Source organism: Schistocerca nitens, chromosome 5 (genome assembly GCF_023898315.1).
Source record: "Schistocerca nitens isolate TAMUIC-IGC-003100 chromosome 5, iqSchNite1.1, whole genome shotgun sequence".
NCBI classification, from domain to species: domain Eukaryota; kingdom Metazoa; phylum Arthropoda; class Insecta; order Orthoptera; family Acrididae; genus Schistocerca; species Schistocerca nitens.
Genome location: NC_064618.1, coordinates 835,414,155 through 835,437,230, shown reverse-complemented (window position 1 = coordinate 835,437,230; position 23,076 = coordinate 835,414,155). Strand labels below are relative to the sequence as shown.

General features: G+C 44.4%; 1 non-coding gene across 1 annotated transcript; it reads right to left on the bottom strand.

Moving 5' to 3' along the window:
* Positions 1-1,856: 1,856 nt before the first annotated feature.
* On the bottom strand, positions 1,857-1,929 carry Trnaa-cgc (transfer RNA alanine (anticodon CGC)). Its single transcript has one exon. It is a non-coding gene; the product is annotated as a tRNA-Ala (tRNA).
* Between the last annotated feature and the right edge of the window lie 21,147 nt (positions 1,930-23,076).

The following is a 23,076-nucleotide window of genomic DNA, read 5'->3' as shown; positions in this document are numbered from 1 at the left end:
AAACCATCTTACCGACAAACTTTTGCCGGTTTTCTCCGCAGCGTCTTCCTTGACCCCCCTCAAAGTTGGGGTGTACCATGCCTACCTGTCACATGATGCAACACCCTTATCCACGTTCTCCTGCATCGACCAAAAACAAAAAACAAACTTAAAAAAACAAAAAAAATGGAAGAAGACGGAATATGTTATATTTTGTTGTATTTAATGGTTTTCATTTCAATATTTTTTTTGTTTAACTAACAGTCATTTGTATATGTTTCAATGGTACCTTGAAGAACTCTTGCATAGTAAATATATATGTACTTTTAGTTTGTTCACTTAAAAAAAAAAAAAAAAAAGTGGTCAGCGCGACGAACTACCATACGTAACGGCCCGGGTTCGATTCCCGGCTGGGTCGGAGATTTTCTCCGCTGAGGGAATAGGTGTTGTGTTGTCCTTATCATCATCATTTCATCCGCATCGACACGCAAGTCACCGAAGTGGCATCAACTCGAAAGACTTGCACCAGGCGAACGCATTACCCGACGGAAGGCCCTAGCCACACGACGTTTCCATTTTCCATCGGGATATATATTGCAAATATAAGCAACATCTATTTTTTGTGTACAAAACCAATTTTGTTTATTGTACTATCTGTTGTATATTTACGTTGTTATCTCTGTGTTAAAATATGTGATTTTCTATTCTAATGATGATCTTGTAAGAAACCAAATATTTAACCACGTGTGACAAGTGTAAACAGTTGCACACTGCACTGTGGAAAGACTGGCATACATCGAGCTACTGTGCATATCAGAGAAATATGAACGTTGTCTGACGGCGCCTGTGACGTATTCTGCTCGCACTGAGACTACTATAATGCGCCAAGAAGGGCAGCGCGAGAATTTAAATCTGAATATTGTATACAAATGTAAGACAGTACTTGTATGTGTATGTTTTTGAAGAATACTGTGATCAAATATTAGTTGTAAGTACTTCTACTGTAGTTTGACACTCAACCTCAATATTTACGTGGCAGTATAACAGTTATTTTAAGGGAGAAGAAAAATTCTGTATAGAATAACTATGCTGAGTAGCGGCAAAGAATTAATTTATATACTTGTGATAGGCGTAAGAGAAAATATTTCAAATAATATTATTCCTGAAGTAAAAAACAAAAACTTACTATTATTATTCTTTTGTTCTATCTGCTATAGTTTGGAGAGAAACGTCATAGCGTAATCTACCAGATATTGTACAGTTATTTAAGTGATAAAGTAAGTCACCAAAAAAAAAAAAAAAAAAAAAAAAAGAAAAAAAAGCGGTCTAGGGCACTGCAGCCATGGACTGTGCGGCGGGTCCCAGTGGAGGTTCGAGTCCTCCCTTGGGCATGGGTGTGTGTGTTTGTCCTTAGGATAATTTAGGTTAAGTAGTGTGTAAGCTTAGGGACTGGTGACCTTATCAGTTAAGTCCCATACGATTTCACACACATTTGAACATTTTTTGATTTTTCTGTCGTCAAATGGTTTTTGCCTCTCCTCAACCCACCATCCTCTACCACAGAACACCCTCAACCATTGTTGTTGTTGTTGTCTTCAGTCCAGAGACTGGTTTGATGCAGCCCTCCATCCTACTCTGTGCTTCATCTCCAAGTATCTCAACAGATACGCTTAAGTTGTGGTTGCACCTACGGTGGTGGTGGTGGTGGTGGTGGTGGTTAGTGTTTAACGTCCCATCGACAACGAGGTCATTAGAGACGGAGCGCAAGCTCGGTTTAGGGAAGGACTGGGAAGGAAATCGGCCGTGCCCTTTCAAAGGAACCATCCCGGCATTTGCCTGAAACGATTTAGGGAAATCACGGAAAACCTAAATCAGGATGGCTGGAGACGGGATTGAACCGTCGTCCTCCCGAATGCGAGTCCAGTGTGCTAACCACTGCACCACCTCGCTCGTGCACCTACGGTATGGCTATCTTTATCGCTGAGGCACACGTGCCTCCCCACCAGCGGCAAGGTCCATGGTTGATGGAGAAGGGGGGGGGGGGAGGAGGAGGAGGCTACAACCGTTACAGCAGTAATAAGCTGTAATGATGCTTAATGCCCCATCCAATGGATGCTCGCAATTCATGAGACTTTGCAGAGAGGTTGGAATCTGATCCAGGACTTTGGCGAATAGTCTGGTGGACAGGAAGTGTACGCGACCAACTCTCCTCCTCTTTCTGGAAAAATAGTGATGATGAAAGTGTTTTCACATCTAGGATTCGAACCGACCACCTTCCAGTCGGGCGACACTGCTGTAGCATACGTTGGTGGGTTCAGCAGCGGAAGTGATACTTTCAGAGTAAACTGAAAATGCAGGACAATTAGATTCAAAATGGTTCAAATGGCTCTGAGCACTATGGGACTTAACATCTATGGTCATCAGTCCCCTAGAACTTAGAACTACTTAAACCTAACTAACCTAAGGACAGCACACAACACCCAGTCATCACGAGGCAGAGAAAATCCCTGACCCCGCCGGGAATCGAACCCGGGAACCCGGGCGCGGGAAGCGAGAACGCTACCGCACGACCACGAGCAGGACAATTAGAGAGTGATCAGGTATGGTGGAGAAGTGATTATTAAAATAAAAATAAGTTTTTAATATATCACTTTTTAAATAGGATTAAAATGTATGAAATAATGCTTTTTAGCCCCATAGAGTTTCCCAGCCCCATAGACCTACATATAATCCTGAACATTTCAGAATGAGAATTTGGTAGCTATGAAAATATTTGTAATATTTAAAACAAAACGTGGGGCACATGCAATAGATAACAGCATGGTAATGAAGTGAACTACTCATGCATCAATTAGTAATGAGATGAACTATACACGTATCAATTATGTATTGCATGCAACCCACGGTTTTCGTTTTAGATCTAACAAGTATTTTCATAGCTATTAAAAATTCACAATCACCAATTTTCTAGGCTATCTGTATGAGGTAGGGAATCTGAATGGTGCTAGGTGAAACTTTTTAAATACTTTTTAGTCCGATTTAAAAACGCGTTACATTACAAATCGCCGGCCGCGGTGGTCTCACGGTTAAGGCGCTCAGTCCGGAACCGCGCGACTGCTACGGTCGCAGGTTCGAATCCTGCCTCGGGCATGGATGTGTGTGATGTCCTTAGTTAGGTTTAAGTAGTTCTAAGTTCTAGGGGACTGATGACCATAGATGTTAAGTCCCATAGTGCTCAGAGCCATTTGAACCAGCCATTACAAATCCATTTTTAAATAGATATTCGTCTGCTTTTTAGTTTTGCTTGTGTGAAATGTTTCAATCGATTTCACACATCAAGAAGAGATTACTACAGAGACATGTGATAAATTTCAGGTCGAATCATGTTTTTCGTCACCTGACTCAACCAATATGTTGTTCCACCTACGTAAATCTCGCTAAGAGACCGCGAAGGTAAAAATTGCAGGGATTCAATCTCGGATGCTTATCAACAATCGTTCTTCGCACGATCCATTCGCGACTGGAACAGGAAGAGGAGGAAACAACAGTGGTACACGAAGTGTCCTCCGTCACACACGAGCCAAAAAAGAGTTACTATGTGACTGCCATGCAGTTGTGAGATGTTTAAAACTTCCAGTCTCTAGCTCTTCGGGAAGGCAGATTGAAACCAGTTGTAAAATTTATATCGGACAGAAAACGAACAAGAAAACAGTTTAGTAAAAAAGTGATAAAATAAGTGAAAATATGAACTTTTCAACAAGCCCCTGAAGCGTTCAAGAATAGAACAGTGTGCTGTCTTCAAAATGGAGAAATCAAATTTCGAGTATCAGTCCGGCACACGTCTTTTCCCATATGTTCATACGTGACATTTGCTGTGACAAATTTAGTCAGTATTTTTCTCAGTTTACTATCTTATTTACTCCATATATATCGTTTGTTTGATAGTAACGTGTTTTTCAAAGAAGCCTTTCTTGCGTCTTGCGTAGCGAAGGAAAAATTTCAATTACGAATGTGTGAAAGGATTTTTTGAAAGACCGAGGTTTTCACTCTCTCTTCCTACTATTTTCTTCGCATGGTGATATTTCCTTACTGAGCTGGGCAGTTCTAAATTATAAACTGAAAAGCGACCTCCAAGTTCTTTGTGAATATACTATTTCGCCTCTGTCTCCAGCAGTTGACGATGTATAAAATACTGCATAGAAAGACGGCCAGAGAGAAAAGTGTACCTTCCTGCTATTCTATGCGAATCTTCACTGACGCACATTTCAATGGGCTTTCGCTGCGATTCTGGGTTAAGCGCAACTACGTCGCTACAGCGCACGTTTTCTGCTGTTATTCGAGCTTCGTATTTACCGTGAGGGCGAGTTTCCAGGAAATGCTGTAGCACTCTCTAATTCGCCGAACATCCTCTCATCGTTTCCGCTTAGGTCTTCAAATGTTTTTCTGCTTTAACACTGTTACGCTTGACCTTAGCATATAAATAACAAGTTTTATGCGTCTTCATTAATTAAAATTAAAAGGCGCAACGTTTCCTCCTCTGTTTATCCTTTTCTTCCACGAGAGACAGCTCCTGTTATAAATAGTCTTTTTTAATATTTAAGACGCTTTGGTAAAAATAGAATGAATTCCTTTTAAGTCTCGTTTCAGCGCACGCTCTAATTACACGCTAGAACGCAATGAAATGTTGCCGACATAGTCTGAATTATCGACGTTTGTAGTGAACGACGCGCGGGCAGCCGACCGCGCTTGACTTTTTATCCGTCGTGGCAATATGGTGAAGACCATTTAATTTTTAATTTAGGATCTCCGTCTCTATGGCGTATTTTATAGGACTTTCTCAACGACCCTGTTTCTCTTCCGTAGGTTAGGACTGACGTATACTTGTTTTTAACTCCTCTCTTTGTCTTCGTGTTCTACGCTTTTGACATGGACGCGTATGACCCTCGTTGTTTTTTCGCCCTAAAACAAAACAAACTGACTTGTGTCGTTATCAACAACTTGCTCTAGTGCATAACAGATAGTGATCGTCTGTTATTTTAACCAATAAGATAGTGCTGCTGCACAAGTTTCAATTGCTTACTGCGTCAACCTCAACCGCGTCGTCCGTTGTCTCGTCAGGCAGTTACACGCTAATATTAAATTGACACCGCTTGGAAGCACTCCGTCTTCAGGCCACAAGTGGCCCATCGGGACCATCCGAACGCCCTGTCAGGATGCGGATAGAAGGGACGTGGGGTCAGCACACCGCTCTCCCGGTCGTTATGTTGGTATTCTTGACCGGATCCTCTAATATTCGGTCGAGTAGCTCCTCAATTGGCATCACGAGGTTGAGTGCACCCCGAAAAATGGCAACAGCACATGGCGGCCCGCATGGTCACCCATCCAAGTGCCAACCACGCCAGACGCCGCTTAACTTCGGTGATCTCACGGGAACCGCTGTATCCACTGCGGCAAGGCCGTTGCCGCACCGCTACGAAGAGTATGGCCTATTTTACACGCTACCGTTCTTCAATCCGACCTAATTGTCCACCTTTAACGCTCTCGTCTTAAAACCACAAAATCTAACGTCTCTTTCGTAGTACAGGGTGTTTAAAACATGACCTGATTTCAAAACTCCAAATTTATTGATAAAAACATACTGAAAACATGGGTTGCATTGCAAAATACTTGTAAAAGCTTAAAGCTTTACCTATGATATTACAAATGCCTTTAGTGTCCATCAGCAGCAGCGCGAACAACGTCTAGACGATAGCTAAATTTGTCAAAAACTTTACACAATATATCTGCTGTTACAGAGTTATGGCGGCTTTTGTTCTGTTCTTCACTTCTTTTATGACACGAGGTAAAGGGGAGATGTGCATACTTTCCTTCACATGTTGTTGTTGTTGTTGTTGTTGTGGTCTTCAGTCCTGAGACTGGTTTGATGCAACTCTCCATGCTACTCTATCCTGTGCAAGCTTCTTCATCTCCCGGTACCTAGTGCAGCCTACATCCTTCTGAATCTGCTTAGTGCATTCATCTCTTGGTCTCCCTCTACGATTTTTACCCACCACACTGCCCTCCAATACTAAACTGGTGATCCCTTGATGCCTCAGAACATGTCCTACCAACCGATCCCTTCTTCTAGTCAAGTTGTGCCACAAATTCCTCTTCTCCCCAATTCTATTCAATGCCTCCTCATTAGTTATGTGATCTACCCATCCAATCTTCAGCATACTTGTGTAGCACCACATTTCGAAAGCTTCTATTCTCTTCTTGTCCAAACTATTTAACGTCCATGTTTCACTTCCATACATGGCTACACTCCATACAAATACTTTTAGGAACGACTTCCCGACACTTAAATCTATTCTCGATGTTAACAAATTTCTCTTCTTCAGAAACGCTTTCCTTGCCATTGCCAGCCTACATTTTATATACTCTCTACTTCGACTATCATCAGTTATTTTGCTCCCAAAATAGCAAAACTCCTTTACTACTTTAAGTGTCTCACTTCCTAATCTAATTCCCTAAGCGTCACCCGATTTAATTCGACTACATTCCATTATCCACGATTTGCTTTTGTTGATGTTCATCTTCCATCCTCCTTTCAAGACACTGCCCATTCCGTTCAACTGCTCTTCCATGTCCTTTGATGTCTCTGACAAAATTACAATGTCATCGGTGAACCTCAAAGTTTTTATTTCTTCTCCATGGACTTTAATTCCTACTACAAATTTTTCTTTTGTTTCCTTTACTGCGTGCTCAATATACAGATTGAATAGCATCGGGGAGTGGCTATAACCCTGTCTCACTCCCTTCCCAACCACTGCTTCCCTTTCGTACCCCTCGACTGTTATAAGTCCCAGTCTTCAGTACCTCGTTTGGTCTTACGGCCCATCTAACTCCGGACATTAAATCTGCGTGTAGTACTGTATTGCTGCGTATTAGCAGGCCAGCATACCTGACAGACGATCGCGATGTTGGCTTTTCACAGCTTGCCTGAATGACTCAGACGAGTACTTTCGGTTGAAGGAGGTACTGTCGATTGCCTTTACTGAACTTTGTGCTGCCGGTGTGATTAATAAAATGTACACACATCAAAAAAAAGTTTTGCATCACCCCGGTTCCCAGACCCCCTGAAGACAGACGTTGTCTGTGGATACTGTGTCACAGACACAGTCCCTTTGACTGTTCAGAGATGTCACTAAATCCGCCCCAAGATGTAAACAACTATGCACGAGCAGCGCCTATGAGACGGAGGGGGTCAGACAGCAGATCAGTTCCAGTCATTCCAAGAGGAAGGAGGTACTCGGCTCGTGTTGTCCGTAGTTTAACCATGCCTAGACGGACAACACCGCGGTTCGATTGTGTCCGCACTGTTACTTTGTGCCAGGAAGGGCTCTCAACAACGGAAGTGTCCAGGCGTCTCGGGGTGAACCAAAGCTATGTTGTTCAGACATGGAGGAGATACAGAGAGACAGGAACTGTGGATGACATGCCTCGCTCAGGCCGCCCAAGGGCTATTACGACAGTGGATGACCGCTACCTACGGATTATGGCTAGGAGGAACCCTGACAACAACGCCACCATGTTGAATACTGCTCTTTGTGCTGCCACAGGACGTCGTGTTTCGACCAAACGGTGCGCAATAGACTGCATGATGAGCAACTTCATTCCCAATGTCCATGGCGCGGTCCATCTTTGCAAATACGACACCAAGCAGCGCGATACAGATGGGCCCAACAACATTCCGAATGGACCGATCAGGATTGGCATCTCATTCTCTTCACCGATGAGTGTCGCATATGCCTTCAACCAGACAATCGTCTGAGACCTGTTTGAAGGCAACCCGGTCAGGGTGAACGCCTTAGACACACTGCCCGAGTGCAGCAAGATGGAGGTTCCCTGATGATTTGGGTGGCATTATGTGGGGCCGAAGGGCGTCGCTGGTGGCCATGGAAGGCACCGTAACGGCTGTACGATACGTGAATGCCATCCACCAACAGGTAATGCATCCATATCGGCAGCATACTGGCGAGGCATTCGTCTTCATGCACAATTCGCTCCCCCATCGTGCACATCTTGTGGATGACTTCCTTTAGCATAACGACATCGCTCGACAAGAGTGGCCAGCATGTTCTCCAGACAGGAACCCAATCGGACACGCCTGGGATACATTGAAATGGGGCTGTTTATGGATGACGTGACCCACCAACCACTCTGAGGAGTGAGACAATCTGGACCAACAGTGCCTTGATGAACTTGTGAATAGTGTGCCACGACGAATACAGGCATGCATCAGTGCAAGAGGTCGTGCTACTGGATATTAGAGGCACCGGTGTGTACAGCAATCTGGACCACCACTTCTGAAGGTCTCGCTGTATGGTGGTACAACAGGCAATGTGTGGTGTCCAGGGCAATAAAAATGGCGGAAATGCTGTTGCTGTTGATCTCTGTTCCAGTTTTCTGTACCGATTCCTGAACTCTCCCAACCGAGGTGATGCAAAACTTTATTTTATGTGTGTATATCACAATATACTGACGAAAAAAAAACCTGCAGCACCAGAAAATAACTAGTGTAGAGTAATGAAATTTCGGGAATACGTCTGTCTTGCTAAGGTATTTAGGCGGTTAACATTTCAAGGCCCAACTGCGAGATAAGCCATTGTAAATACGAAAATTGGTACATTGCCGACCAGTGAAACTAACTGCCAGAATGTTGAATACAAGCATGCAAGCTGACATGCACTGTGTTGTACAAGTGCCGGATGGCTGTTTGTGGGATGGAGTTCCACGACTGTTGCATTTGGTCGGTCAATACGCGACCACAATGCTGTTTGTGGACGACGCTGGCGCTGTCGTCCGATGATGTTCCACATGTGCTGGACTGGAGACAGATTTGGTGATCCAGCAGGCGAAGGCAACATTCCACGCTCTGCACAGCATGTCGGGTCACAACAGCGGTATGTGGGCGAGTGCTACGCTTTTGGAAAACATCTCTTAGAATGCTGTTCATGTATGGAAGCACAACAGGTCGAATCGTAAGATTGATGTTCAAATTTGCAGTCAGCGTGGGTGGTATAAGGACAAGAGTCCTCCTGTTGTCATACGAAATCGCACTCCAGATCATAACCAGGGTGTAGGTCCAATGTGTCTGGTACGCAGACAGGTTGGTTGTAGGCCCTCAGCTGGCTCCTTCTGGCCAAAACAAGGCTATCTTCGGCACCGAGGCAAAAGTAGTTTTCATCAGAAAACATAACAGATGTCAAAAAAATGGTTCAAATGGCTCTGAGCACTATGGGACTTAACAGCTATGGTCATGAGTCCCCTAGAACTTAGGAGGAGGAGGAGATTAGTGTTTAACGTCCCGTCGACAACGAGGTCATTAGAGACGGAGCGCAAGCTCGGGCGAGGGAAGGATGGGGAAGGAAATCGGCCGTGCCCTTTCAAAGGAACCATCCCGGCATTTGCCTGAAGCGATTTAGGGAAATCACCCTAGAACTTAGAACTACTTAAACCTAACTAACCTAAGGACAACACACAACACCCAGTCATCACGAGGCAGAGAAAATCCCTGACCCCGCCGGGAATCGAACCCGGGACCCCGTGCTCGGGAAGCGAGAACGCTACCGCGAGACCACGAGCTGCGGACCATAACAGATGTCCAAACTACCCTAGAATGAGCTCTCGCTTGACACCAATGAAGTCGCAAATGGTGGTAGTATGAAGTCAGTGGAATGCACAATACAGGGCGTCTGGCTCGGAGCTGTCATTGAAGTAACGAGTTCGTAACAGTTCGTTGTGTCACTGTGGTGCCAAATGCTGCTGCAGGTGCAGTACGATGCGCCAAAACCATACGCCGAACACGATAGTCTTCCGTCTCAGTAATGCCACGTGACAGTCCGGTACCCGGTCATCTTGAGTCCTTACATTCTCGTGAGCACCGCTGCCAGCCATCATGTACAGTGACTGAATTCCTGCCACGTCTTTCTGCAATATCGCAGAACGAACGTACGGTTTCTCGAAGCCAAGCTCAGTGAGGTTTTAAAAATGTCATCGTCGTCGCCTTATAGCCATTGTTGACTAACATCAACTCACCACGTTCAACTTCAAAGATAATTGACGCTCACAACCGTTACAGTAGGTCTTTAAAGTTTTTCCATCAATGTATTTGTGCTTAACCTCGTCGAAACTATACCCGCTAAAATGAGATTTTCACTGTGCAGCGGAGTGTGCGCTAATATGAAACTTCCTGACAGATTAAAACTGTGTGCCCGACCGAGACTCGAACTCGGGACCTTTGCCTTTCGCGGGCAAGTGCTCTACCATCTTTTTTTTTTCTTTTTTTTTGCCAAGTGTTGCCTTCTCAGCCCGGCTTCTCCGCCTTTAAAGAATGAATGTAACTTGATGATGTGGAAACACGCTTCTTCTGAACGACAAACGAAGTATGCCCCTTCTGTTGCCTTTGTTTGCAACATGGCTTGAATAGAAATAAATGTAAATTCCATTGAGAAGACAGTCACATAATTGTTATGGAAATGTAACTGCATCTATAAATTTCGTTCTCCGTGCGTGGAAAAACGGAAAGAAGCAAACTCATTGTTGCTGATAAGTAAAATTCTCTTCTTCAGAAAGGTAATGAATTAAAGTAAGCTTCTGCTGCTTGATTTTACATATAAGTAACATAAATTTATCTTCCTGTGAAAAATAGGAGTGAAAGAAAGAAACTAAATAAGGGTAGATACCAGTTTCATCACTGTGTCGTATGCTTCCCTCAAAACAAAGTAATATATACATATAGGCTTAACTGGTTTATATTTATGATCTTCTCTGATTACTTGCTGTTGGATATCCTCCTCTTGCTACGTGAAGTGCAACCTTGTACCACAAAGCATTCGTCTAATATACGAAATGCTTCGGTGGATAATGTAAATTACGCACTTATATTGGTTACAGTATTGTTTTAGTTAAAAAATTTGGGTAGTTTTCCTTGTATTTTTTAGTACACATCAACTTTTGGTGCTCAGTTGTAAGGTATACCCAGAAGTCCTCCCTATTGCTTGATTCTTTTGTTAGGATGTAATGCATCGTTTGGCCTTTCAACCAGTTGATTGCGTTTCGTTTTGTTTTAGGGTAAGGTATACTGTCAGGGTTTAAAAATGCAGCAGGCGTAACGGCGTTGGGCGTAGTTCTGCTGACGCTTTGTCTTATGTAGAGCCATATGTCTTTTACCTTGTCACACAACAATCTATGCTCTTCGGTATCTGGTATATTACATAATGTACACAGCGGTGACTCGGCCAATCGAATAGAGTGCAGTTTAGAGTTCGTCATAATTTTCCTGTTTACAGCAGAGTACCAGGTCGATCTAACATACGTTGGCAGGTTCCGGCAGTGAATATTTTGCCATATTGTTTCCCAGTTATAACAAGGATACTTTTGTTCTACGTCGTTTCTGGGTTTGTCTCTCATAGTCCGTTGGGTATGTGTTGGACATTTATAGCTGCACTGACGGCAGCAAGAGCTATTTCATTTAACAAATGTGCAGCAAGGGTGCCACGTGGTTCCTTCCATTGTTTGCATGTGGTTGAAAGGTATAAGGCTTGCGCTTTTTTGCTGATATCGGTGAGATTTAACCCACCGCATTTCGTAGGGAGCATCAGAACGTCATATTTGACTTTGAAAATATGACCGCGGCTGACAAAATGTCCTAGTGCAGATGCGATACTTTTCGACAAAGGCGCAGGTGGTGGCAGAACTTGTGCTACGTAATTAACTTTGGATGTGATATATACATTTGCCACTATTACTTTCTGAAGTTCATCGAGTTTCCTAATACTATGTGCTTGTACAGAGGCGCATATGCTGTTAAGTAATTTTCGATAATTTGCAGCAATAGTGTGCTTGATATTTCTTTTAAAATCTATGCCGAGACATTTCATGGTTTCAAGCTCGCGCAACAGACCCTGCGTTTGCGTCCCAATTCCACGGCCGATGTTGAAAATCCCCGACTTTGTTCTATTTAGTTTTGCACCAGATGCCTGTTCATATTTTGTTACTATTTGTAGTGCGCTCTCTACTTCAGTGCCATTCACGACTAGGAAGCCAACATCATCAGCGTACATCTTGCACACGATCTTTTCTCCATGTATTTGTAGCCCTTGTAGATGTTTTATAAGGGAGGCAAGTAGGGGCTCGATGGCGATGGCGAAGAGTGCCATTGACATTGGACACCCTTGCCTAATGGAGCTGGTGACGTCAATCGGGCGGCTAATGTGCCCATTGATGACAAATCTGGCTGAGTTGTTTGTTAATGTATTTCGTACTACTGCTATGAATCTAGGAGGGAAGCCCATTGCGCCCATGGTCCGAAGGAGAAAACGATGATTTACCCTGTCGAATTCTTTATCAAAGTCGAGTGAGATGAGTCCACATTTTATTTTGCAGACGTCGGCCGTTGAGATTAGGTCCATGTAATCACAAAGGGTCTGGAGAATTCTTCTATCTTTGCCCACACTTGTTTGATAAGGGCCAGTGACGCTGGTCATTGTGGTTTTCAGCCTGCGAGCGAGGATGCGGCCAAAGATTTTGTAATCGCTGTTTAAAAGCGTAATTGGCCTCAGAGCGCTTACAGTTTTCGTGTTGGTGGTCTTTGGCACTAACACTACGAGTCCCTCACGAAATTCTTTCGGGATGTCATTTTCAGGGTTTAGTAGTTCGTTGCAGATGAGAGTTAACTTAGCTTTTACGAGGTCACTAAATTTGCAATAAAATTCTGCCGGAATTCCGTCTGCCCCTGGAGCCTTATTTTTCATGCTTCCGTATATAGCTTCTTCGACATCATCTTCAGTCACTTCCGAGATGAGAGTTTGTGCTTCCGCGTGGCATACTTTGCCCTGGAGGTTGATCGTTAACTCGTCTTGAAGCTGTTCGTCAACTGGTTGACTAGACATTAAGGATTCAAAATGCTGTACGATTGCCTCTTTAATCTCTCTTTGCTTCGTCAGCTTCCTTCCATCATCAGTTGTTATTTCAGAGAATATCTTGCGAGACGCCCTTTTTCTTTCACGAATGACATGATAAATGGAAGTGACCTCGTGCTGTGCTATATTCTGGGCACGCGACCGTATTTGGTAGCCTTCCAGTTGTTTACGCCGTAGTGCTAAAATTTTTGCTTTAATTTTGTTAATTCTTTCGTAGTTGTCCACAACTGTAGCATCGGACTTGTACAAATCCTTTAGACACTGAAAGTAGAAGTCTATAGTTGATTTGTACCAAAAGTTTTTGTCTATTGAGTAATTTATGATAAACCTCCGTATTTTAGGTTTGGCATGTTTCAGCCACCAGTCAGAGCCAGAGTTGTACGAGCTAAATTTGCTTTCGCACTCTCTCCATAACGTGTAAAATGCCTCCTGACAAGCTTGGTCTTCCAGATGTGACACGTTGAGCTTCCATGTGCCTCTACCTCGGTAGGTCCCTTGTTTTGTCAGATTGATTGTGCATATGTACGCAGCGTGATCCGAGAAAACTGTAGGCCATATTTCGGACTACCAAATCTGGTGTTTCAAATTATGAGTTACATATATCCTGTCTAGACGCCTCGCCGAGTGACTTGTGGTGTGGGTGAAGCCAGGGGCGGCACCGTGCATATGCTCCCATGAGTCTATTAGTCTTAGGACATTAACTATACGTTCCAGTTCAGTACACTTGTTGAAATTGGGAGTTTGGTCTTTGGCATGCAAAACACGATTAAAATCTCCTCCCAGGATAAGGTGTTCATAGCCCGCATCTCGTGGTCGTGCGGTAGCGTTCTCGCTTGCCACGCTCGGGTTCCCGGGTTCGATTCCCGGCGGGGTCAGGGATTTTCTCTGCCTCGTGATGGCTGGGTGTTGTGTGATGTCCTTAGGTTAGTTAGGTTTAAGTAGTTCTAAGTTCTAGGCGACTGATGACCATAGATGTTTAGTCCCATAGTGCTCAGAGCCATTTTTTTAAGGTGTTCATATCCAGTTTCAAATAGTGGGACAACTTCTTCTTTAAAGAACTCCGTTCTGCGGTGCCTGTTGCTGGACCCTGAACGGGCATATACGTTAATGACTCGTATTTTGTTTATTGTGGCCGCTATGCCTTTACTGTTTGATAGTTTTACCACATCTTGGACTACTATGCCCTCCTTTGCGAGCAGAGCTGTGCCCATTTCCGTTCCATGCCCTGGGTTTATAATGGCGTTGAAGCCAGGTACGTTACCGAGCTCAATGTCTGTCACTTCTTGTAAAAGGATAATGTCACTGTCAGAAGCATATATAAAATCTTTTAAGTTCTGTAATTTAAAGGAACTATGAATCTTATTAAGGTTTACTGTAGCGATCTTGTACGCTTGTATGTTAGACATTGGTCGTTCTACTTGATCAAACTTTAAACAACATTCTTCCGTTTTGTCTCGCAAGCGTCAGCTTTAAAACTCATTTTAATAATATTCACCGGTAGCAAATGTTTCAGTGGTGTGTCCTTGGTCTTTAGAAAGTTCGTTCACGGAGACGTCTTCGTTGAAGAAATCAGCCACCTTTGGGGCTGGAGTACAGTCTGTTTTAGTTTCTGAAACTTTTGTCTTTTCTTCATCCGCACTGTTATGATCGCTTTCGTCTGACCAGCTGGTTGACGTTGTCGTCGTGGGTTGGACGAGTGAATCTTCAGGAGAGTGACTCGCTTCTTGAGGGTGGGTGGGTGCTTTCTTTGTTAGCTTTCTTTTGACGTCCCGTTTTTCCAGCGCAGAAGGGGAACGCTCCTCAGAAAGTGGTGTCGCTTTCGTGTTGCCAGCCATCTGTTGGCTTAAGCTACTACCTATTTCCTTTGCTTTTTGTCGGAGTGTAGGAGCTGTCTCCTCTGCACCTTTGCGCGCCAGCCGGCGTTTTTTTTTTTTTTTTTTTTTTTTTTTGGGGGGGGGGGGGAGAATTGCCTCTCGACGGACTTTCTTCAGTATCCAAGTTAGTTTCGCTTTCCTGCAAGGTGTTTCGGTCTTCAACTTCCGGCGGATCTGCTGCCTTAACAGTTGCAGGTGCCTGTTTCGGTGGGACTTCAACTGGTTTCGTATGTTGGTGGGACTCTTGTAGGTCGTCAGCTATGACGGCACTGACGTCCATCGGAATTCCAGTGTTTAGAGAATTTGTATTTGCACACGATTCAGGGGCTGAGGAGGCAGTCGGCCGTTCGCGTGCCACGGCGGCGTAGGTTCCTGGCAGTGTTGTCGTCGCCGGTGGCCTAGCGGCCTCGCCGGCCGGCAGCTGTGCTACGCGCCGCTGTATACATTCTGCGCGAACGTGCCCAGGCTTGTTACAGGCGGCACAGGTTCGCGGTTGGTCGTCATAAATTACAATCCCTCTATATCCGCAGACACTGATGTACGACGGGATGTGCTTTTGTCACTCTACTCGAAGCTGCCGTACGCCATTTAGTACTGGGAATTTATGCGCGCTTGACCATTTCTCGGCTAAGTTGCTGAGCACTTTCTCGAAGGGTGAAATTACGGCATTAATTTGGTCTGTTGTAATCTCAAAAGGCAGCTCGAAGATGCCAAAACCAGCATGTGCAACGGTGACTTCACCAACGTTTCCATCTGAGTGCTTAAATTTCATGACACCTCCGGAAGACTCAACTATTTTCTCACACAACTCGGAACTACGCATTTTTACAAACACGACACAAGCTACAATCGACTGGTGGATCCCGATTATATCATTAAAGGAGAGTTTCATCTTCTTCTAACCAACTCTCTACTTCAAACGTCTTAGGTCTGGCATATCGAGAATCAAAGGTAAGTTTCAACGTATCTTTTCGACTTGGTTGAGCCATCACTGTATACTACTCATTACGTCTCGACGTTTTCGATAAACAGAGCTTTAAGCTGCAGCAAGCGCAAGACTTGCCACGCGGAAGCACAGACGGCGCAGCGCACACCACACTACGTCCTACCTCCACGCCGTCCGCCGGCGAACTGTGACCATCTGAGCTACCGAAGCACGACTCACGCCCGGTACTCACAGCTTTACTTCTGCCAGTATCTCGTCTCCTACCTTCCAAACTTTACAGAAGCTCTCCTGCGAACCTTGCAGAACTAGCACTCCTGAAAGAAACGATATAGCGGAGACATGGCTTAGCCACAGCCTGGGGGATGTTTCCAGAATGAGATTTTCACTCTGCAGCGGAGTGTGCGCTGATATGAAACTTCCTGGCAGATTAAAACTGTGGTTGGAAGGTAGGAGACGAGATACTGGCAGAAGTAAGGCTGTGAGTACCGGGCGTGAGTCGTGCTTCGGTAGTTCAGATGGTAGAGCACTTGCCCGCGAAAGGCAAAGGTCCCGAGTTCGAGTCTCGGTCGGGCACACAGTTTTAATCTGCCAGGAAGTTTCATACCAGTGCACACTCCGCTGGAGAGTCAAAATCTCATTCTGGAAACAAACAATGTATTTACCTTAATAGTGTTCAAAAGTTATAATATATATATATATTAGTTCATGACATCCAGTCTTACAAATTTACCGTCTCTGATGGACACATGTCCAGATCATCCGCTCTCAAAACTCCGCCATCTCTCTCCCCACATCCACCACTGCTGGCGGCTCACCTCCAACTGCGCAAACGCTACGCGCTGTTAACAGCCAACTGCCCAACACTACAATGGCGAATATTCCAACAACAATGTCAACCAGCCACAGACTGCACACAGCACAGCCAGTGATTTTCATAGAGAGCGCTACGTGGCATTACCAATATACAATTTTCGTAACGATGTAAAAAACAAACACACACACACACACACACACACATTGCTTCATAATGGATTGGAATACGTCGAAAATTTGACCCTGAATTATATTTTACCATTATTTCTGCAATTTTTACACAAACAAGACTGCATTTAATTTTTACACCTGCCTGAACGTTTTCTCGTCCCAGCACAACGATTCATTCACTACAAAAAAGATTTAAACTAATAATTCCCATGCGTTTTAAACTTTTATTCGATCGGATACCAACTGCCTGACAAAAAAAAAGGGAGATGCTTGGAAGGGGGAGGGGGGGGGGGAAGCGAAATGCAATTTCACAGGTTTAGAGGGTTATTGCAATGGTTACAAGATCGAGTCACATTTACAAAGAATTTGGAAGTGTGAGTTCACTTATCAGTATGAAGATCCACCATCTCTGGCCTGGATGCATGGAGTGATCGTTTGAGAAGGGTGCCATAAGGCTGTTGTAAGACAGTTCGTGGACACAAGTGTCGCGCATCGACGGGCATTGTCCTGCTGAAAAAAGGGCATAACGGTACTGTCGCATCAGATAAAATACATGAGGACGTAGGATGCCAGTTACGTACCGTTGTGACGGTACCAGCCGTGACATAAAGTCACACCCGATGGCTTTGCACACCAAGACGCCAGGAGCTCCACTGCGGTGCCTCTTCAAAACATTGGAACTACGGGACCTCTTCCCAGGCCGCAATCATTTCGCCGATGATAGTCATCCTGCATAAAGCAGAACAGTGATTCATCGCCGAACACAGTAGGGTGCAATTCGTGGGCACTCCTTGCTTTCGGTCAGGGCATCAGTCAAAACGCAGCCTTTTGTGTTACGATGTCAGAGGCAACCTACATTTGCGACGATAATTTCCTAGTCTGTTGCTAGTCTCCGAGCAATGGTGCAGGATGACACAGAATATTCCAGGGAGTCTCTAATGGCAGGCGCAGGCGTAAACGTTTTTTTATATGCATGGTGCACGACATGGCGATCCTCCCTTCGGGTGGTCAGACGCGTTCGACCGCAACGTTGACGAGGAGCATGCCTTCCGTCTCGTTGCCCCTCAGTCCAACTTTGGGTCACTGTGACATCCACATTTCCCACCGGTCTGGTTATTGCGCGATTCGACCATCCGGCCACATGGAGACCCACAATGAGGCACCTTTCAAACTCCGTGAGGTGCTGATAACGCTGTCTCATACGGCTGCGCGGCATCTTCGTGTCCTTCACAATGACCAATGAACAGATGACGCGCAAACCAGGTAACAACACTAACACTAGCAACTACAATGCACTCTGGTGGCCTTTCTATCTCTCACTGATAATGGCGACTCCGATCGTTTACACACCCGCCAATGCTGAGTATTTATACGAAACTACACTGGCATCTGGCGATGTCTTTTGGGTATTTCACTTTGTCAGACACTATATTTTCTATAAAATTTTAATTAATACGTATGTGTTAAGTATACAAAATACACTCCTGGAAATGGAAAAAAGAACACATTGACACCGGTGTGTCAGACCCACCATACTTGCTCCGGACACTGCGAGAGGGCTGTACAAGCAATGATCACACGCACGGCACAGCGGACACACCAGGAACCGCGGTGTTGGCCGTCGAATGGCGCTAGCTGCGCAGCATTTGTGCACCGCCGCCGTCAGTGTCAGCCAGTTTGCCGTGGCATACGGAGCTCCATCGCAGTCTTTAAGACTGGTAGCATGCCGCGACAGCGTGGACGTGAACCGTATGTGCAGTTGACGGACTTTGAGCGAGGGCGTATAGTGGGCATGCGGGAGGCCGGGTGGACGTACCGCCGAATTGCTCAACACGTGGGGCGTGAGGTCTCCACAGTACATCGATGTTGTCGCCAGTGGTCGGCGGAAGGTGCACGTGCCCGTCGACCTGGGACCGGACCGCAGCGACGCACGGATGCACGCCAAGACCGTAGGATCCTACGCAGTGCCGTAGGGGACCGCACCGCCACTTCCCGGCAAATTAGGGACACTGTTGCTCCTGGGGTATCGGCGAGGACCATTCGCAACCGTCTCCATGAAGCTGGGCTACGGTCCCGCACACCATTAGGCCGTCTTCCGCTCACGCCCCAACATCGTGCAGCCCGCCTCCAGTGGTGTCGCGACAGGCGTGAATGGAGGGACGAATGGAGACGTGTCGTCTTCAGCGGTGAGAGTCGCTTCTGCCTTGGTGCCAATGATGGTCGTATGCGTGTTTGGCGCCGTGCAGGTGAGCGCCACAATCAGGACTGCATACGACCGAGGCACACAGGGCCAACACCCGGCATCATGGTGTGGGCAGCGATCTCCTACACTGGCCGTACACCACTGGTGATCGTCGAGGGGACACTGAATAATGCACGGTACATCCAAACCGTCATCGAACCCATCGTTCTACCATTCCTAGACCGGCAAGGGAACTTGCTGTTCCAACAGGACAATGCACGTCTGCATGTATCCCGTGCCACCCAACGTGCTCTAGAAGGTGTAAGTCAACTACCCTGGCCAGCAAGATCTCCGGATCTGTCCCCCATTGAGCATGTTTGGGACTGGATGAAGCGTCGTCTCACGCGGTCTGCACGTCCAGCACGAACGCTGGTCCAACTGAGGCGCCAGGTGGAAATGGCATGGCAAGCCGTTCCACAGGACTACATCCAGCATCTCTACGATCGTCTCCATGGGAGAATAGCAGCCTGCATTGCTGCGAAAGGTGGATATACACTGTACTAGTGCCGACATTGTGCATGCCCTGTTGCCTGTGTCTATGTGCCTGTGGTTCTGTCAGTGTGATCATGTGATGTATCTGACCCCATGAATGTGTCAATAAAGTTTCCCCTTCCTGGGACAATGAATTCACGGTGTTCTTATTTCAATTTCCAGGAGTGTATTATTAAAGTATCTGAGAAATGAATGTTGACATTCTGAGAAATGGTTTATACTTTGAGAGGAGTGAGCTTAACGAAATAGGGCGTGGTTAGTAGTGTCATGTATACCTGAGTAGAAAATTTGTGCTCTCTCATTAAGCGGAAAATATTGCGATAAATACAGTGAAGACTACTCTGGTCTTTCTAAGGGCGCAGTTTGCCACGAAAGTTATCGTCCATCTCCACAAATGGGAGAGTCCTATCGAAGGCGCGCTTATTACAGAGGAATCACTAACTCATTTGGTCAAAGGATGGCGAAGGAAGTCAACTGCAACCTACTGCAAGGAAATGTATCAACATAGGGATTTTAAGGGAACCTTAGATAACCTAGATCTAGGTGGCCGGACGGCCACGTAAACGACGATATTTCCGAACAGAACTCCCAAGTCCGTCATCTTGTTCGGTTAGCTGCAAAATAGTGCGAATCACAATTCTCTCAGTTATAATGGCGGGTAAGGCATCAGATCCGTAGTTACAGAGCCAACCACAGATAATCAGTACTTTTCAAGTTAAATGAAAAATTTTGAAGCTTAACAGGGTGTTAATTCAGCAGTACATGAGGAGAAAAGAATGTAGCATTGTCAGTTACGTGGACATCGTCTTCGGTAGGAAACGTTATGTCTACCATAGAATATACTTCGTCGTCTAAGAAAGCACACGTAATTTCTGTCTTAAGTCTGTCATCGGAAAGTGTTTATGTAATGAGCGAAATACCTTCAGTCTTGAGCCTCATTATTAAACGTTCAAGATGGAATCAGGATGTTCGAAGAAGCGCTTTGCAACACTTATTGCCACAAAGCAAATCTTGTCGTCGGAGAGTAGTAGTATCAGAAGTGCCCTTGAGCTACACAAACTCAGGTGTCTTGTGAGACGTAGATGCAGATGCAGATAAAGCATCAGATGGCACACCAGCCGTAGTCTACAGAACGGGGAGACGAGGCGGTAGTTAGTGCTTCGTAGTGCAATCTTCCTATTACGGTCTTTGCAATGGGACGGAAGGCACCTACTCACTTGGTGTCACCTAAAATTGTCGTCCCTATCTTTGGAGTACAAAAGTTGCAACGTCCCCTTAGAACAATTATACATGACTGTGTTTAAACTGACACACAATATTTTTAGCGCAACGCAATCTGACTTTCAAAAATCCCTACAAAAGAATGGCCCTGACTAACATTAACCTATACCTTTCACAAATGACTTACCTCACAAAAATCTTCGTTACTCGAACTACTGCAATACAGCGAGCGCCACTACTGCCCGCTAAATAAAAGATTCAAACTACGGAAGGCACTAACTACTGATAGGCATAGTTAGCAAATGAAAGATTTTAATAGAGAACAAGCAATGTATTTACCTTAATAGTGTTGAAAAATCATAATATACATAGCAGTTCATGACATCCAGTCTTACAAATTTCAAAACTCCGCCATTTATCTCCCCACATCCACCACTGCTGGCAGCGCACCTCCAACTGTGCAACGCTACGTGCTGTTAACATCCAGCTGCCCAACACTACAATGGCAGACAACAATGCAAACTAGCCACAGACTGCACACAGCACAGCCAGTGATTTTCATACAGAGCGCTACGTAACGTTGCCAATAAGAAAACATAAACAGCCTACTTACAAAGTCTCAGTTTCGTGACGTATCTAAAAATCCAGCTGCTACAGGGATTTGGATAGTGGCGTGCCATTGCCAAGAAATAACACATTCACTGGGATTCCAAACGTTTTTATAGGATTAAAAAAGTACCGTAAGCATTTCTTGTTTCCACAGAATAAAACTTATAGCAGCCTCGCTATCTCCCTGTCTCTGGCGAGTATTCAGAATATTCAAAATTGCATGACCTGCTATTTTTAGTGAGAACCAACAACTTCTCTTCATCTAACGTCGGTCATATCACAATAACGACAAGTATAATGGTCTCACCTCTGAACTATTCATTAACTAAATTCTCCTTGCGATGACGATAACTACTCAAGACTTCTTAGGCAGTAGGTACTGCGCAGTTGATTGAACTGATTACTTACCTGTTTTTAATTATACAAACGATCGCCTTAAAAAATTTTTATCATCATTGCCTTAAATGAAGAAATAAATTTTTGCCATCTACTTCAATCTTCAAAAAGTAACTAATCTGCTACCCATTGAAACAGTTCCCATGTATCTAAGTAGTGACGAAAGTTAGTATCAAAACCAGTCAGAATCTGAACTACGATCGTTACTAAACAACATCACTTCATACCTGCTTATTCTTCTCTAACACCAGTACAGTTTGTCGCAGTGTAGCATCCAGTTACGGCAGAAGCCTAGCACTTACTAATAGACAAGCCACCTGAAAGTTTGTCATTTTGAAAATTCTGTAAAAGCTTTCGATTGAAAATTTAGTTTTGTCAGAACCGGACTGCTGTTTGTATCTATTAACTTTAAAGTTGCAGAGCTGTTCCATTCACTGACAAAGTTTAAAATTGTGTGAACCAGTCTAAAGATATTCCTCATGTATTTGTACTCAGAAACTTAAGCATAGCATTTATCTGCAATGTTCAAAGTGGGTATAACGTGAAGTTCGCTTTACTACATGAACTTCGTGACGAAAGTTAAAACAATTCTGTTATTAATGAAAATAAAACTTATATGTACTTCAAAGAAACTATAAAAGCTGACTTTGTTATAAATTCCAAATTATTTCAGTTGCTGCAATTGTAAAAATATGTTCACGTCAGAACTATCATCTTTCATTTAGTTTTGAGGTAGCAAATCTACAACATTTCCATTTACAGTAAATCTAAGAAAATGTATAGTTTGCATGAACTTTGAAAGAAAGTCAAACAACCACATTTACTGTAAACATTAAAAGTGTGTGCATTTGAAGATAGTATCTTTTAACTGAATTTCCGTTAAGTAAAAGCTACTTTACTTGCTATCAACACATCTCATAATCTTGTTAACAGAGAATTTTCCTGCTTCAGCAATTTTAAGGAAGTTTATTAGTACGCTACATAAATTAAGGTGTTTCAACGTTTAAATCTGTTCTAAAACACGATAGAAGATAGTCTCTTTAAAGGTACATTCATGTACTCGTACTGTGTAGTAGCGCCGGTAATCAAATCGTTAATGAACCAAATATTCAATATACGTTATATACGCACAAATATACACACTATGAAGGGGTTAACAGTGTATACTTCAACTAAAAAAGCACACAGAATCTGTGATTCTCTGTATATTACGTAAACTTAATCGAAACTTAAATCATCATCATCTTACGTAGGTAATTTTACATACTGAGTAGCGCTTGCTTTTGATCGACGAAGATGATGAAGTTCGCACTCATTTGGAGGTGCTCATAAATTTGATTTCATGTTGTACCAACCACGTCGTAATGG